This window comes from Diadema antillarum, unplaced genomic scaffold, assembly GCF_040938485.1.
Source record: "Diadema antillarum isolate AM-2024a unplaced genomic scaffold, OU_Dant_1.0 scf00000187, whole genome shotgun sequence".
Lineage (NCBI taxonomy): Eukaryota > Metazoa > Echinodermata > Echinoidea > Diadematoida > Diadematidae > Diadema > Diadema antillarum.
In genome coordinates, this window is record NW_027271076.1 from 974,524 (window position 1) to 992,922 (window position 18,399).

An 18,399-nucleotide genomic window follows, 5' to 3' on the forward strand; every position below is an offset into this window, starting at 1 on the left:
TGCACGAGTTTAACTTCAGAACTGTTTATGAAAACCCACAAGCACAGCAAGTGGTTTTAAAGACTGGTTCCAAAGCTAAAGAGAGCGTCCAATTCTCACCTACCCACGAAATAGGCCTGTGCATCATTCATTTTACAGTGTATAATTGGACCAGTAAATTCATGAAATTCAACTTTTTTCCCCATCATGCGTCCGGAACACCTACATCACTATACAAGGCTTGAGTCGTGTGTTCAGATTTACCTGGACACATGGCTCAGTGTGGATCAGTAAAAATCCATGCATGATAACTGACCAATCAGATTGCAGAGATTCTTTAAAGGTGATTTTATAAAAGATGATAAATTGTGTAAATCAAAATAATGTCAAGATCTGACAGGTCAGCCACAAATCTGAGTCAAACTTTTTGCCACATATATGTACAATTCACAAGCTATCTCATTTTGGACTTTTAGACCCCCCCCCAAAAAAAAAAAAAAAAATAATAATAATAATAATAATAATAATGATAATAATTAATTAAAAATATCACAGATTTCATTTTGGAAAGACGATTTCCCTCTTGAATCATTTGTATTGTTAGGCTGGGCAATCAAACCATATTTCCAACTCATGACCACTGTAGAAGATTAATGTAGTTTTTGCATGTAATGCATGAAGTGTCTTAGATTGCTGGCTATAAAATTGCTTGGTTCAGAAGAAGAAAAAAATACAACAACTAAGAGATTGTAATCTGGTAGCAACTTTGGAGATCTATAATTGTACCACTTAGATGTAGGCCTACAATTTTGTATTTTCATCAACGCCATTATCTCTGTTGATGACAAAACAATCAAATGAAATTCCTCACCAACACACTACAGAGAAGGTAATTTATAAGTCATTTGGAGAAAACCAACGAATCTCTGGATTGTCATGGCGTACCATATAGAGACCCAGTTCTGTCCACAGGGATATATACTCACTCATTTTAAATACTGTACCTGGAAAGATCTGACTTTATCAGTGATGAAAGCAGGCGTCTTTTCAAACGGCTGGCGGTGGAAAGATGACTTGAGAAATGATGTTCCTCAAGATGACAACCTGATAAAGAAGATGATACTGATGACAGTGATGATGATGATGATGATGACAGCAAGAGTAGTCATAAAGATGAATCCAGGAATCCAAGCAGGCGAGGCTAGCCGTCAGAAGATCCGCAGAGTGGCTTGCATCATCCTAGATCAGAGTCCCTGCGTCCAGTCAGCACCCATTGATAGCAAAAGTAAACGGCCTTCTGGTAAAAAGATTTCAATGTAGACGAGATGAAGGGAAACCGTTCTGCATGATCAAATTAGAACACTCGACTTTCGAGTCATCCTAAAATATCTAGTGTATACCACAAAAGGCCCTTTAACCTAACAACCTACGATCAGATATACATCTGTATAGTCAGTATTATAGACTTACATAGATACATGACTAGTAAGGGTTATTTCACATCTGTACTAGACCTCTATACCCCATAAGTGAACATTGAATAGGAATCTGATAGTGATACAGTCTAACCCCTCTAAATCACATTCTCACTGTTAGTACCCAAGGATTAGGATTTCACTATGGTTGGGTGGAACTGAAAAAAAAATACAGCTTTCATACAGCATAATAATATTTTTACTTTTATGTTTGGAAATGTTTGTAAAGAATAATGTTTGAACTTTCCAGCCACAGTGTTATTTTTCTATATAGATCTACCTCTACTACTCTAGCTACTGTAGGCATATAGTCATTTTCTTCCAACATTTTTGTACCATGGTCCCCGCATACCGGTACTAAGATTAAGGCCCCGTCACACTACAGCGAATGCCCAACGAATGCCCAACAAATGTCCAATAAATTTGAAAATTTGACGATATGTTCACATCCTTTGGTAATACTAGAATAGTTCATAACATGCTTGGCGTTCTTTGTATTCATTAGCCATTCGTCGGGATTCGCAGAGATACGCTGGAGCCGATTTTTTTTTTTTAACATGTCCAAAATCTCCAGCGTATCTCTGTGAATCCCTATGTATAGCTAATGAATTCAAAGAACGTAAGACATGCAAACTGTCTTCACATTTTCGAATTCGTTGGGCTTTCGCTTGGCATTCGTTGGGCATTCGCTGTAGTGTGACGGGGCCTTCAAATAGAATTTTTGAAAGCATCAACATTTGCATATGAATTAAACATTAACAATAAAACACTGAACAATTGGAATTGATAACACTGCAATGCTATGTTGATTTAGAGATGTCTACCTAACAGTTTATAGACCTAGTTACAGGCATTGTCGCCTACTCGCATACAGTTGTAGCTACTCATTTAAGAATCTTTTCTTCTATTTTTTTTTTTTAAAGTCCAGCAATGTTAGAATTACGGTTTTAAACTTTACCTGGTATTTAGATCATGGTATGCATGTAGCGTCTATTATACTTTATAGTTAATAAACATGTCACAGACGCAGAGAGTCAACACAGCAGGAACAAAAAAAAAATAAATAAATAAATAGGTCTAGAACGAAATATTTTTTAAAAATCCGGAAATTGTTCTCTCTCCACTCGACACTATATGTTTGCCTCTTGGACTGGGTTATCAATGTCAATCAATGTTGGATAGAATTTTAATAAATACTATTGTTATTGTCTATAAAATCATACCACTAGCCCGTTAAACCACGATACAGACAGTTAGACTAGCCAACTAGCTAATTTATGAGAATTAATGATGGTTTTGTTATTGGCTATTGCATCAATTCACACAGTTGGTTGAGAAGTAAAAACGCTCATTTAAAAATCGGAACATTTCAGGTAGCTCAATTCGTGAAATTTCGACAGAGTTGAGTAGACTCTGTAACTTGCACAAACTACCTAACCTGGCTATCACAAGTACAGCCGAAGCCCGAACGAAGCCAGTTTCATTCATTCGACTACACGTCAGAAGCCATCGGCCCGCCCGGCGAACTGCGGCCTACATGCCTGTAGCCTACTGTACACTACATGCCACATGCATAGGACTTCTCATGCAGCATCAGCATCAATGGAAAATACGCACACGCAATACAGTATCCTCTCGCTCTCCGATCGGAGAGGTGTTCGGCGTCGTGTTTTAAAAGAATTATACGTACATACCTTTATCAGTTCGCTTCCCCAGTCAAGTTCATGAATATCTGATGATCAATTTCCGTAGAGAAATACAATGAAATTTCATCTTATTTCACCAGAACATACCACTTTCCATCGCGCTTTTCCACGGTTCCATACTGGAGGGTAGTGCATGTAATTTTTCGCCGTACCCACGCCGATCGTCGAAGCTAGATTATGCACACAACACATGTGTGTGCTGTGACGTAGGTGTAGGCGCGCGCTAATTTCATAGAAATTTGCATATTCATGACCCTTTAAATCATTGCTAGTATTCATATCAGCAGCCCGTGATTCTGTTAGCATCGCGGGTTGAGATGGCGCTGTTGAGAAATGAGGGGAAATAATTTATCAAAATGTTTATCAACTTGAGTAGCAATGATTGCCGTGAATGAAGCCGACTAGGCACTTTATACTAAAGCGAGAAAAAGAGCCTTCAATTCACAAGATTATGTACTTTGGTCTTCTACTTTACACCATGCTCAAGTCAAAAAAATTGATGATAGAAGTTAGCAAGGATTGTGTATCCTTGGCTTAGCATTACACTATGGCAGTCTCCAACTGTGCAACACTGATCTCTTCAAGAAAGGGGTTGTAGTCATATTACTCACAATGAAACGAGATTTTTGTTTGCGTGAGTGTGTGTGCACGCGAGTATGATATCTTGTCCATTTTTTTTTTTTTTTTTTTTTTTTTTTTTTTTTTTTTACTGATATGGTTGCAACTGTACATTCCACTAGAGTATTATTTTTTGGTCAAGAAAAAATATGAAATAATTGGTGGTATTGATAGCCCATTGATTTGAAATTCCTTATTAAAGCATTAGAACTCTTCAAAACTTTGAATTCAGTGGAATATTTTCTCTTTGCAATAGATCTGGGACGTGGGAGAGTTGTTTGTTGTTGTCTTTTTTTTCTTCTCCTGTTTTTTCTCCACCTTTCTGATGGAAAATATATATCACTATATTATGTTTTCCAATGTATATTTTACTGAATGAAGAGCAGTTATTTTGCAGAGAAACTGAAGATAAAGAAGCTGCTTGAGTGTGCAATGTTATCTTCAGTAACAGCAAATTCAGCATGATGTTTCTTAAAGGTTTTATTGCTGTTGGGGCGACAAGACTTTGTATCTCAAAAATATCAACAACAAAAAAATTGATGATCAGGAGAGCGAAAAAACACACCAGTTAAAACTCTGTAACAAATGGAATTGCCTTTCACTTGACATCCGTTGGTGGCTTCATTTTGGGGGGTAAGACAGCTAAGATTAACTTTGGACAACAGGACATCACTTGATTGATTATCTGGCAAATAAACAAAAGAGTGATTTTTGCCAAAATTGGAGATACAAGATCTTGTCACCCCAGTGGCATTATGTTCCTTTTAAAGTACTTGGGTAGTGATAGAATTATCTTCAGTAACAGCAATTCAGCATGCCCGTTTCTCTTAGGTTTTATTGCTGTTGGGGCGACAAGACTTTGTATCTCAAAAATGTCAAAAAATTCATGTTTAGGAGAGTGAAAAAGCACAGCAGCTAAAACTCTGTATCAAATGGAATTGCCTTTTCCTTGACATCCCTCAGTTGCTTCATTATGGGGACAGCTATAGGACAGCTATCATGGTTTGGACAGGGCATCACTTGATAACAAATGGAATTGCCTTTTTTGACATCCCTCAGTTGCTTCATTATGGGGGTAGGACAGCTATCATGGTTTGGACAGGGCATCACTTGATTATTTACTAGCATGTGGTTAATAAAAAAAAAAGTGATTTTCAACAAAATTTGAGATACAAGGTCTTGTCACTCCTGCAACATTATGTTTCTAATTAAAGTACTTAGGTAGAGATACAAGGCAATAAACACATGCGTACATTACAAGAGGGGATGATGTCACTGGGGCTTTTCATGTACCCTTTTGACTGAAACATAATTGTTCACACCATATTTTTTTTAATGAGAAATAAACATTAAAAATGTACATGTACATTTGAACCTCTCGTATCCGGACAAGTCGGGACCGGGGCTCATCTGGATAAGGGATTTGGCCGGATACGGGAGACTCAATGCTTTATACATGTACACATACATACACATGTACTGATGTAGCCCATTGTAGTACGTAGTAATGTGTATACTGCAACCTTTTCATTGTTACATTTGGGGATGTTTGGGGATGTTAAAATGTTTGAAGGTAAGCAATTTGGAAGGAAATTTGATGTAATGTATGTTATGTTGGAAGTAATATGTAATTCATGTGTGTTTGTTCTTTGTGTAGGAGTTCTCAAGGAGTTGGGAATCCCCCTTTCCTCCCGTAATTAAAAAAAAAAAAAAAAAAAAAAAAAAAAAAAAAAAAAAAAATCACGGCGAGATTGCGTCCGTATAATAGAGAGATCCGGATAAAGGGAGGCCGGATAAGAGAGGTTCAACTGTACATGTTTTGCACAAATGTATGTGTTACAAAAAAATAGCAATAACTTCATGGGTAGTTGCTAAGACGTCCTCTGAAAATAATTTTGGTAATTTTGTGCACAAACCAATGAAAGAATTGCGAGTTGATAGCAACGCTTCCTCAACTAACTTACATAATACGAGGTTGCTGCCACGGTCACTACTCCGTGAAAACAAGTGAAATTACACAAAATTTTGCAATGTCCACAGTAAGTCTGGATACATGTACATTTTATGTTGACACGTCTCCCATTCCATTCATTTCTATTATCATTCTTCATTCAGGGCAACTTGTAAAATGTTGTATACAACTGCACAGTGACATGGAGATCTCAAAACTATTTTTTTTTCTCTATTGTATGTCCATTGTATGAAAACTGTGTTGTATGAAGCAAAGTAAATCTAGGGAATCAGAATGCATTTTAAACTATCACATTCATCTGTGATGAAATAATGCAGATTAACACAGAGTACGAATAAAATGTACATGCAGTGTATATGAAGAGTTTGTTTGCAAAAACCGATAAGTCCATATTTGCCAAATGGAGATATTTGCGATTAAAGGTCAAGAAAAATGAAGAGAATAATAAGAACATTTTTGCTTCTTTTGACCATAACTTAAAAAATATACCTTTATATGTAGTGACCAATATATAATTTAAAAGGTATTATTTTGTACTTTATGACGGAGATCGTACTTCAAAATCTTCAAAAATGGACTTATGGTTTTTGCAAACAAACCCTTCATATCTCTTAATGGTCAAATGAACAAAATAAAAACCACAAGAAACAACTTGACACTGACTTCTTTCTTACATAAAAACTTTAATTCACCAGTATTTCATGTGAAAAGTGTATAATACATATCTCTTTGTACATTAAGGTGTAAGATAGTGTCTGTAAGAACTTCTCTCTACCATTGGACCAACATGGGGAGAGATATACCTCCTAATTCAGCAAACACACATAGATGGATGTGATACATGTATCAGGATAATAGATAGACAATGACATACAGTGTACATCTTTGTGGACATTTGATCTATCACAAAGTATCACACATAGAGGTGAATCTTGGAAGTTTTGCTTGCATATCCGGTACAATGAGCCTTTACTTAAACATGTATTCATTACATAGCATTAAACTCTAAAATATATACAAGCGTCCTTTATTTCATGTTTGTCGAAGGGAGAGTGAAAAAAGGATTAATATGACTAGTTACCTAAACCATTTTTGAATGGAGGTTCCAAATCAGTGAGTTCCCAGCCCCACGTGCCCAACATATTTTATTAAGAAAATAAAAAATCATAAGCTATTACTCAGAAGAAATCCATGATCCCAATGTGTCATTACTGTCGCGATGCCGTTCACACCCTACATGGTGCAATGTGTTTGATTGGAAACCTGGCATGCCATGGGCCCATTCCGCCAAGACAAAGTTTGCATAAAATACCAAGTTGATCCAAATGAGAAGAGAGAGTGGGGAAAAAAAATAAAAGATAAAGCACACAAATAACACCCATGGTAGATTGTCAACAGCAAAGTAAATAAAAGTGATATTAATTCAAAAAAGTAAGAAAAATATACAGGTAAAGAACAGAATGAAAAACCGATTGTCACCTGCAGCAAATATTTCAAGTCTCCGATCAGGGAGGTGAGACGTTCACCTCCCTGCTCCGATGCAACCATTTCCTGTACAACAGCATGAATAATACAGTCTGCACAACATTCTGGTAAATTTTCACCAGCTTTTAAAGTTCACCAGATCATATCATTTAAAAGTGCTGTACACAGCCATGAGGGTAAAATATACGATGAAAGATTACATTTTTCATTATGACTACTTCATCATCGCCATCACTGTTGAAATATCATTGAATACCAAACTTTGTGTAATACATAACGAAAGGACACACACATTAAGGGTTTTGGCAATACAAACATTGGAAGGATGAATAAATCTTTATTTCTCAGGACAAACTGATAAATTCCAGAGGAAACAGTTGCATCATGAACCATCACACAGAATACCACAGAACCCCAAACTGCATAGCACCAGTATGACCTCTTATTACCCTTTTAAACCCATAAGCAGGGCTCGACACTAACGGTGGCCTAGTGGCCCGGGGCCACCAAAAATGAAAGTCGGGCCACCAAATTTCAAAAAAGGGCAAATTTGGTGGCCCACCTTGGGCCACCAAAATTTTTTGAAAAGTATGTTGATAAATTCGTAACTTTTTGCACCGGAAATGCATAAATGCATGCAGTGAGTGTGTGACTCATAAAAGAAAGGACTTATAATGTTTTTTTATTGTTTTTTTTTTTTGGGGGGGGGGCACCAAATTTTTCTCTCGGGCCACCAAAAATTTGAAATTGATGATTTTGGTGGCCCACTGGGATACCAAAAAAACAAGTTAGTGTGGAGCTCTGCCATAAGAGTCCATGAGAGATGACATACCATTCCACTGAACACTTAATTATCAATACTTTGATTTCATACGAATGATAAAGGTGAGTGAGCACCACATGAAAAACCAGACACAACACGGCTTGCCAAAACCAGGGGAAATTATAATTCAGTATAACAGAAGTACTGATGAATAAAAGTTCTGCTATAAAGTAGTCTACACATCAGGTACTTGAATGAAAATAAATGATTCACACCAAGTCTATACACTGTACGATTGTAGTTTTTGCATGAAAATATGTGATTTGCATTGAAAGTCTGTGTAATACAGTACCATCATTTCCCTACCCAGATGCTCTGCTATCAGCACACAATAAAATGCCTCAAGTACTTCATGGCAAATACTAAAGATTTCTGGAATGTCTGACTTTGGGGATTATGAAATCAAACAATAAGAGTGACCCTCTTGGGGAGGTGTCACATAACACTTTGCAACAGTCATTAATGTTTGCAGAGGGTACTATCTTTTGTATTAAGTCAAAATACTAGAACAAGAAATTTTCACCCTGTCCACAGTAGATGTAGTCATGGCAGACACATTGGTAAATCCACAGACATTGATGTTAATGTTAAATGATATTTTGGAGATGGCAGTAAATGCAGAGCAATAGTGAAAAGGGGGAACCTTTCCTTCAGCAAGAGCAACACAAGATGCTGAAACATTTGAGAGTAGTCAAGCTTAATGAAATTATCCTGTATCATTTAAACAATCAACAAATTCAAGCCATTGTTGTACAATGTAACTCTTTCTTTAGTTTGTGTTATGGAATATTAAACACACAATGATTTTCTAGGCTACCACAAGCAAACTTGCAAGGATGTGCAAATGTAGGGCCCTACCTTCAACAACCACCAACAAATGATAAATATGAAAAGATATGGCATCAAGCCAATAGAAATGTGGTGCCTGGGAGTTGATGGATTAAAGTTTGACAAAAAAGTGTCACATGATCAGAAATGAAAAGGAAATAAACTATGAATTCTCCCTATCGCATATACATGTATAAGTGCAAAAACTCAAACAGCGGCAGGCCCTATCTACTAGTACTTCCCGTAACAATAAGTCAACAATGCTATGTCGGTGCGCAGCGCGAGCTCTATTTGATTGTGCATCAAAAACATGGAGCAATATCTCTATCTCAAAACTACCATGGTTTTGTAGATTTTCTTAGCAACTGGTACATGTTGGAAAAAGAAATATGAAGCTATAAGCTCTGAAAATGCATTTCTATTGTGAAGTGACAATGTTTTAGTCATGATAAAAAGGGAAAAATTTGATGCGATTACCGCATATATGCTCCGCCTGTGCCTGCCGCACAGTAACTCTGCATTCCTGGAAGTGAACAGGTCGACACTAGAAGTGTGACCCCAACTGACCTTCGTGTGTTGGGCACGAGACCCTGGGTGCGTAAGATCTGTCATTTGAACATACCATACGGCCAGCATACGGACCTGACCACTAAACAGCAAAATGTTTACATTCATGTGCAAATGGGATAATTATGCTGGGTAGAACAGAGTGAAAACAGCAAGTTGGTAAATTGGGGTCAGAAAAAAAAAGTTGGCACATACTGGCAAGATTTGTGTTTCAATATTAGTGTCCCCATACTCCCAAGTGACATAGACATTGCTGTGTACTAAAGTGCAAGGGTTGAAAAACAAAGCAAGAATTCCCATAATAAGCACAGCCACAAGCTTGTGATACGTGAATACACTATTCTCTGACAACATTTATCACACATATATGAGAATGTACACACATTGTAATATAGTATATTTCCCAGGTTCAGAACCTTCCATGCATTGCATAGTCTGTGTACATAGCAAAACTCATTATATTTGGATGAAACAAAGGCTAATGTTTTCGGTACATTATCTCCCTCTCGAACGGTGCAATGGATTTGGAACTTCACATGCTCCCGTAATAAGAATAACACATATCTTCATATAAACACAACTTTCTGAACGTCAGCATCCTTTGAAGGGTCTTAGACTTCCAATACTATTGCTCACAAAACTCTCTTATCTTGTTTCACTTTGGGTATTCCCCCTGGTTTACATAAAGTCAGAGTTTCTAAAATATTGTTGAACAACTTGGAAACTTAAAAGTTACATCAGCTGCACTTATGTATCAAATATCTCTGTAAGGTAATTCTTACCTAGGTGAAAAGAAAACTGCATTCTTTGGCTGCATCATATGCAATTTGAATGCTCATCTTACATTAACCTGGATCTATTTCAATTCTAACCTGAATAAAAATGATACTAACTTGTAATAGCCCAATTTGCATTCAAATGTTGCACAAGTGATATTAAGGATTTGCTGTCTGTGCTTTGGGAAGATCTGTCATTTTCAAAGAGACATCTATTATCGAAAATGACAGTAACTTTAAGAAAACAAATGGGTTTGAGCTTCCCAGTTAATCTACAATGCAGCTCGGATGGCTACCACAACTGTGTACTTGGGCTGTAATAATAAAAAAAAAAAGAAAAAGAAATATTTTCCTTCTGGGTAGACATTATTACCAAACATATAAAACAGGTAAAACAACAAGTAATATTTGTGTTTTTCTTTTCCTGTACAATGATAATACAAATATTAGCACAATCATCATTACAATGCATATTTCATGGCCAAACAGACACTTTCTGTTTTGAAATTATTTGTTATTATCATGTTCTCCCTGAGATACCTAACTGGCGACCCTCCTCAACTTTGTGGCAATATTTTACTTTAACCAAACAGGTACATGTAATTACTGCTTGACTCCATGTGCTGTTTTACATCAATGTTGTCTTCGTCCGCCGTAGCTTCATGTGCAGCCATGACTTGGGGGTTGTGCAGTGTATGACAAAGCCCCGCGAGTATGGTCCAAAGTTTGGACTTGCAGCCTGCATGAAAAAATGAACACAAAGAAAAGTAAGTAATTAGAGATGGTAGGTCTGCCTAAATTTAAGCAGTACTAAGAATGAATACGATGACATGTTCATGTTCTTTCAAATACAAAGGAAGGTATAAAGAGCTATTATACTGTGAGATGAGAGACCAAAAATGTATAATAGTTATGATTCTTTTTATTAATATTTCACTGTTCTTGAAATGAATGCTACTGGAAAATGTGAGAGATTTTTTCCCTCCTCTCCCTCAACCCCCCCCCCCCCCAAAAAAAAAAAAAATCAGACTTAGAATAAGAAAGAAATCATTGTTTGTTCAATATAACATGACCTATCAAATCCAATTGGAATACTGGAGTGGCAGGGCACTTTAAAGATGTCTATGGTGGCCTTAAAATGAAAAATTTACACACCTGATGCAGCTGAGGGAAAGAGAGAGAGAGATGAACAAATTTCAACAGACCTGCGCAGCAATACATATGGCAAGCTTACCTGATGGTCAAAGTTTTTGTGTCTGTACGGCGACAGTCGCCACTCGGCCTTCTGGTCAGGTGGAGGACGGGAGTACACGCTTCCTGTCGCCATGGGGATCGTCATGGACACAGCTGCGCTCCTTGGTCCATAGGAAGTCCTGCTGGCACTACAGAAGTGTACGACAAAAGAGATTAAAACATTCAAGACATTAGTTATTAAAGAGAGTATTTATTATGCATGCATATTATAAACCTTGTAGTGATGAAAAAAAAAGAGAAAGAAAACACCATTTGATATATGTCAGAGGCACATAAATGGATCATGCCAATATTCAAATACACACTAAAATGGAAACTACAAACATATGTTGTGTATGTGTGCATGTGTGTGTGTGCATTCTATTTCACATCTGAGTATCAAATGTATCACGTTGGCTTATAGTGATTCAAACTTCATAATATTGAATAAGTGTATTCACTGAAAGCAGAATACACATACTGTCACCCACTGGCAGAGAGAGAGAAAAAAAAATGAGTTTATTACAATATTCGAAGTTACCTATTTCATGATGGGAAAAGAAAAAACATATTTAGTCCATGACACCCCCCCCCCCCCAAAAAAAAAAAAAAAAAAAAAGCCTGTCTACTCCAAATCAAGACAGGAAGAGGTTTCAAGTGTTAGAAATACCTTTACAATGTACATGGGCCACAGAGTCAATACCAAATCACCACAGCAAAATTCTTCAACCCAATCCCCATTACCATGACAAGGAAGTTGGAATCTTGCCATTGACCTCATTTATTAAACTTGTCTTCATCCCACGCATACAAGGAAACTGCTTTAATAAATTAGTACAACAAAGGCTCCCAAACAGGTGACAGCAGCCATAGAATTGAAGAAAACAGACTACAATAATATGATCGTAATAAAAAGTGCAGTGCACTCCGGAGCAGCAGAAGTTGAGGAATTCTTCACATTGGGACGAACTGTTGCTCGGGAGTATGCAGAAAAACATCACTAATGTGTGACATTGGGACGAACTGTTGTTCGGGAGTATGCAGAAAAACATCACTAATGTGTGACATGACCTTCTAAAAGATGATGTCAGAGGTGTACTGCAATTTATCAATATGAAGAGACTCCAAAGTATTTCTCCAATGCAAAGGGACCATGATCATTATTTGTACCTATGCCTATCAGCCATATTTCCTCTACACATCTCAATAGACTTTCATAGACACTGCACTTCCCAATAATTTCACTAAATCTCTCTCACACGAGTACATTAGAATAAAAGCTCTATATTTCATTACTACCATATGAAATGTCATGGCTCATTTGCTATTGTCTACCTTTGTTTAGCTTTCCTGTTTAAGAAAGTGTGAGAGAGAGAGAGTAGAAGAAGAAGAAGAAGGAGAGACTCTAGGACAAGTTAACAAATAGAGTTGAGTGGTAGTTCATACCCCTTTTCCCTCACTCTCACAAGATATATGGTAGTAGGAAGAATATCCACCCAAATCTTCAGCAGAATTTCATACATCATTGTTTGACATACTTTGAATATTCAAGTCCATCACTAGAGCAATTTCTTTTTCCCATCAATGATTGTAATGATTCATTTTAAGCAATCTTAACTGATCATCACTTACCTCATCCTTTCCATTCTGACAATTATTCCTGCAGCTATCAAAATTTCAATATTTGCAAACAGGAATCATGGATTATGCTTTGATATTCATTTAATTTTCATATCCAATTATAGATTCCGTTTGCGATTTTGTCTTTCCACTATTCCTTTCTTCTTTATTACATGATACGTCAACATAGTTTGCTCAATCGAGTTTAGTTTATACAACTCGTAGATGGCATTAACTTATGTTTTAGCGATGAAAGAAAAATACGTCAAGCATACCATATCTTCAGAGTTCAGCAGGATAATGGAGCTCAATATATGACAACATTCTGAAAACTTTTACATGATTAGATTGAACATGGCTCACCTTGTTCACAGTTAAAGTTTATCTAAAAACCCTTTGTAAATATGATAAGTAGTCACTCACATGGTGAAACATCAAAAGATATTACAATGAATGTCATACTCGTTTTGTCAGATAGTCATGCATTTGTCTAGAATTCATGGTGATGATGGAGAAATCAGTTTCTTTCATTTCCCAAATATGCAGCATTCTCGTTTCCATATCACCAAGATGAAAGTAACAACAGATCCTGTCTAAATCCTGTTTATTTGTATCAATGACTTCTCTCTGCAGTCGAGATATGTGCAGCCAGATACAGCTGTAGTTGACAAATTTATAGTGAGTTGCTTGGAAAACACTTCAAAAACATCAGTGAATACACTGCAACTCTCTGATATCACAGCACTGCAAATTAAAGATTGTAATTGACCTGCTTCACACAATAGTCACTACAAAACACACATCCTATATAATTTGTCATGTATATATATGCAACATTGCTGCTGTTCCTTACTGAAAAGGATGTCACAGTACTCATACACAACAAGTAACATGTGTGAGTACACAATTGACAAAATCAGTTGAACTGCTAATGCAAAAGTAATGTCACTTCCAAACCTAGATTATAAATATTTGATTTGATTTGATTTGATTTGAACATTGTTACGTGGGCACATGAAACTAAATTCTCTTTCTGGATTCTTCTCTTTTTTTTTTCTTCTTTCTTTTTTTTTTCTTTTTTTTTTCTTCTTTCTTTTTTTTTCTTTTTTTTTCTTTTTTTTTCTTTTTTTTTGGTTTTTTTTGGGGGGAGGTGATATTACCAGTACAATAAACAAATACAGGTATGATGAGTATGTATATACAGTGTATAACATATTGCCATTGTTACTAATATAGTTCTCTATGAGAAGCCATAGGCCTACAAGCACACTGTGGCAGATACCAGAGCACTTGTTTAGGGATCAATCTACGCAACAATTTCTTTGGCAACTAAAGACTGAGCTGTACTTGTACTGCTTCATGCCAGATCAAGGCTATATTGCTGCTAAATGTGAGATACTGCACAATGAAGCCAGTCAAAATGTTGAAACAAACTTAAATGCATTAATGGAGGTTGGGGAGTTGTTAGTTTGTTTGTTTCTTCTTCTTCTTCTTCTTGGTTTGTATGTTTGTTTGTTTTTTTTTTTTGGGGGGGGGGTTCTTTTATAGCTAATGACCTATAAAAATAGAAGCATTTACAGTTTCAACATGAACCACTGTAGCTGTAATATTGTTGACGTTAACCACACAACACAATGAACACAGTGAAAATGTACATACAACCTAAGCAGCTACATGTACAACTGTGCGAGACTCACTGTGTAAATCGTGTGCTGGCCCTCATCGCACGCTCGGCTTCCTGGTCCTTCTCCTCGTCGACGAGGTCCGGGATCTCCACCGGCCGGATGGGACTGGCCAGCAGGGGCTCAAACTGGGCCCTCTTGAAGCTGGGCACCTGGATGTTCTGCAGCCGGCGCAGCTGGGATATGGTGTAGGGAGGGATGGGCACCTGTTGCTGCTGCCTGGCACGGCTGTTGTTGGTCCTCTGCTGGTTTTTGGAGCTGGAAGATGGAAAGACAAAGTATAATTTACATCAGAACATTGGAACATCAGAAATCACTCAGACTTACTTAGGATTGTATTTGCAGTAAAAGTACTGTATATGCCATATATTTCGCGAGTCAAAATTTTCGTGAATTGGGAATTCTCTACGATTTCGCGAGTGGTAAAATTCGCGATCGTTGAGTCCAATACTGAATGGACAAATTCAACACACGTACGTCACATCCACATCGGTATCAGAGTCAATATTTTCGTGTGTTTCTAATTTCGCGAATAGCACCCGACTCGCGAAATTCGCGAAAATAAAAACCTCGCAAAATATTCGGCGTATACAGTATTAGACAGTTTTGTTATATTTATATGCATGCATCATGTCTTTTACATACAATTGTGAGCAATTCAGCAATTTCACTGCTGCAAGTCACAATTTCAATAAACCATGAATAATATTATATGATAATAATAAAAAAACATTTACAGAGCTCAAATTTGAAGCCACTCTAAAATGTATAGATACAAATGTGATGGGTGCTATACAGTACTAGTTTTAGGGACTAGTGCTAGTCTTTTATTGAGAATGGCTGGGTTGTGGAGGGGTAATGTCAAATGTCTGTTGGAAATATTGTTTGATTGATACATGTATAGTTCTGACTATCTTTGTTTCTTGATATTTTTCCAGTGTCATATCACACACATACACTTGTACACTGTACCATCAAGACAGTTGAGATAGAAGCTGTATTCAAAATCAAGCATACTGATTATTAAAAGTTATGTGCATGAGGACCAGGATAAAATTTATGTGTGGCTATTTTGAAGAGAAAACACAAGCAAAACTGAACACTAAATAGGTGTGGCATGCCTGTATTCATTAATATCTACCATATACATTTGTATAGGTATCCATCAGTAGCTATTATCAGGATTGTCTAGCCCTTCAGGATTTTCAAGTATTAATCAGGGTTTGCAGATTAATCCACAGACTCATAATACATGTAGCTCCTCATATCTTTTCAAACAGATCACGTGCAAACACAGCAAATGAATGGCACAATAAAGATTAAGTATTCTCTAGAGGCAAAGCAATGAAAACTCACGCAAGATTTTTGCGGCTTTGGACCTGTCTCTCCCTGGATACCCTCTCACTGGCCGGGGGCGCCTCCTTGGATGGCTTGTCCGAGCGGTCACTGCTGGCCGTCGACGACAGAGAGCCACACGAGCTGAGCTTCGGCAGGCGGTACGGGGTGGAGGCAGTTGAGGAGGACGGGGTCGGGGAGAGGGAATCCAGGAGAGACTTGTTTCAGGAGCTCATCCTCCGGGGAGGCTAGCTTGATGTGAGGAAAGGAGAGCTCATACGCAGTCGGTTCTTTGTTACTGTGGAGGAATAATGATGAATTACACGACAGAATTAGATTGTTGTCACCACAATTAATTTTTCTTGTTGAAATCTGTCCTGATGTTGTGATTACATGAATTCATTGCAGTATTTTAGGTCGCATATCTGAGGTAAAACAAAACAAAACAAAAAAGATGTCCTGTGCAATGCCTGATATGTACAACTGAACACTCAACAGTCAAAATTGTGCCATGATTCTAGCTTTCATCTTCAGCCATATGTTCCAAAGTTTGCTTTGCCATATGTCCTAGCCCATTGCTTTGATTTCAAAGGCTATTATATACACTGTAATATGATATAATATAATACGTACATTTGAATGTATCTGACGTCAAATATATGAGCGAAATAGTGTGAAAATGTGTCATTAAAACGTTTTTTTTCTTAATCTTAGAGGGACATGATGAGGTTCAACCTTCCTATATAATGACTGAAGTTTCTACACATAGGTTGGCTACAGACAGGTACATGTATGGTAAACAGGATTAAACAAGCAATGCACACAGGACTGTGTCTGAGCAGAAGACTGAAGTTGTATGGATTAATAGAATCTGGTGTACTTACTACAGCTTGTACATGTGCACACTAAAACAGAAGTAGCCCGACCAGATGCCGTGCAAGGCACAGCATCGGTGCAGTTACAGGGGTAAATGTAAAAAGTCTAGAGAAGTGGCATGCTTGTGAAATCATTTTTGGCATAGCCATAGACTATGTGTTCCATACAGATAGCCTCAGTTAACTTAGCCCGACCAGACACTGTAAGTACGCTGTGCGACGTACCTACGTACAGCGACTGGGCTGTGTATAGTTACAGTTAGAATTGTGTCTGGAATATGCTATGCATCAGTTGAAAGCATGGAAATTGCTCATTGTGCTTACAGCCCAGTCGCTGTAAAAACCCAACAGGCGGAACACGGTGTCTGGTCAGGCTACATGTAGAAACATAAATCTCAGTGAGCATTCTTATCAATCTTAACTTCTTAGACTTTAATATAATTCATATTATAATAATAGACAGTTTGTATTGTTCATGGAGCTTGGAAACCCTCCTGTTCCAATGGCAATGCATAGCACTGTATCAACTTTCCAACCAGGCCAGATTTCTAATGAGACCTATAGTATAACAGCTCTTAGTCTTACAGAATTACAATTTACAGGGCACAGAAAGATGACGTCTCATTTGTAATTGTACTGTAGAGTTACGTTACAAAGGCAATATAAGCATAGTCATGACATAGATCTTTATAAAAGAGGAAATCGGGAAAGCCTGAAGCTTGAGGCTCCTAAACTCAAAAGACTGACTTTCTTCTCAATAATGAACGCACAACAGTGATCGCCTGCACGTAACCATATCAAGAGCACAGAGCCGGCCGGGTCACCAAACCCGAGACGAGTTAAGACTCAAGCTCGAGTACACAGCAAAAAATTTGCCAAACAAACACTCTGTTTACCCTGTCCTGGAATGTGCTATATCTAGGCCTATTTCTACTCACTTTTCTTCGCTGGACGAATACGGCTGCATCCCTTCAGCTAGTGTATCGAGCAATTACATAATTGTAGCGTGAAAATTTTCACATTTTCGAACATAACTGCCGTGTAACAAAGCAATTCAATAATCTCTGGTCCACTCTTGTGCACTGTGTGAGTAAGCTAGAAGGTGGCTAGCTGCGAGTTTACGGAGCCGGGCGGAGCAGCACCAGCGGGGCGCCGGGGTAGTTTCCGAGGCGGTGGGACGGTCCGTTTCGAGCTGACTCCTCCATTCACATCACCAGAGCTAACGCTGCTCCTCCATTCACCGAGCGTGCACGCAGGACGCCCGCCTTTCAATATGTTGTCATTGGTTACTATGTGACAATCAATTATGCAAATTGCCCCCTCTTGTGGTACATGGTGTTATTCACAACCGCATTATCGGGCTTCTTTGCACTTGCGGGGTTTGAAGAGTCGTTGATTTATCGATTTACACGTCCTTTGTTGAAC

General features: G+C 37.7%; 1 protein-coding gene and 1 pseudogene across 1 annotated transcript in view; both read right to left on the reverse strand.

Annotated features, from left to right (window-relative positions):
• Positions 1-1,384, reverse strand: part of LOC139723363 (uncharacterized) — a 63,348-nt gene extending 61,964 nt beyond the window's left edge. The window contains exon 1 of the mRNA XM_071634620.1: positions 984-1,384. The gene's annotated coding sequence lies outside the window, so the exon portion shown is untranslated. The remainder of the gene's footprint in view (positions 1-983) is intronic.
• A 9,409-nt stretch (positions 1,385-10,793) lies between these two features.
• Positions 10,794-18,179, reverse strand: LOC139723364 (uncharacterized; annotated as a pseudogene).
• Positions 18,180-18,399: the final 220 nt, after the last annotated feature.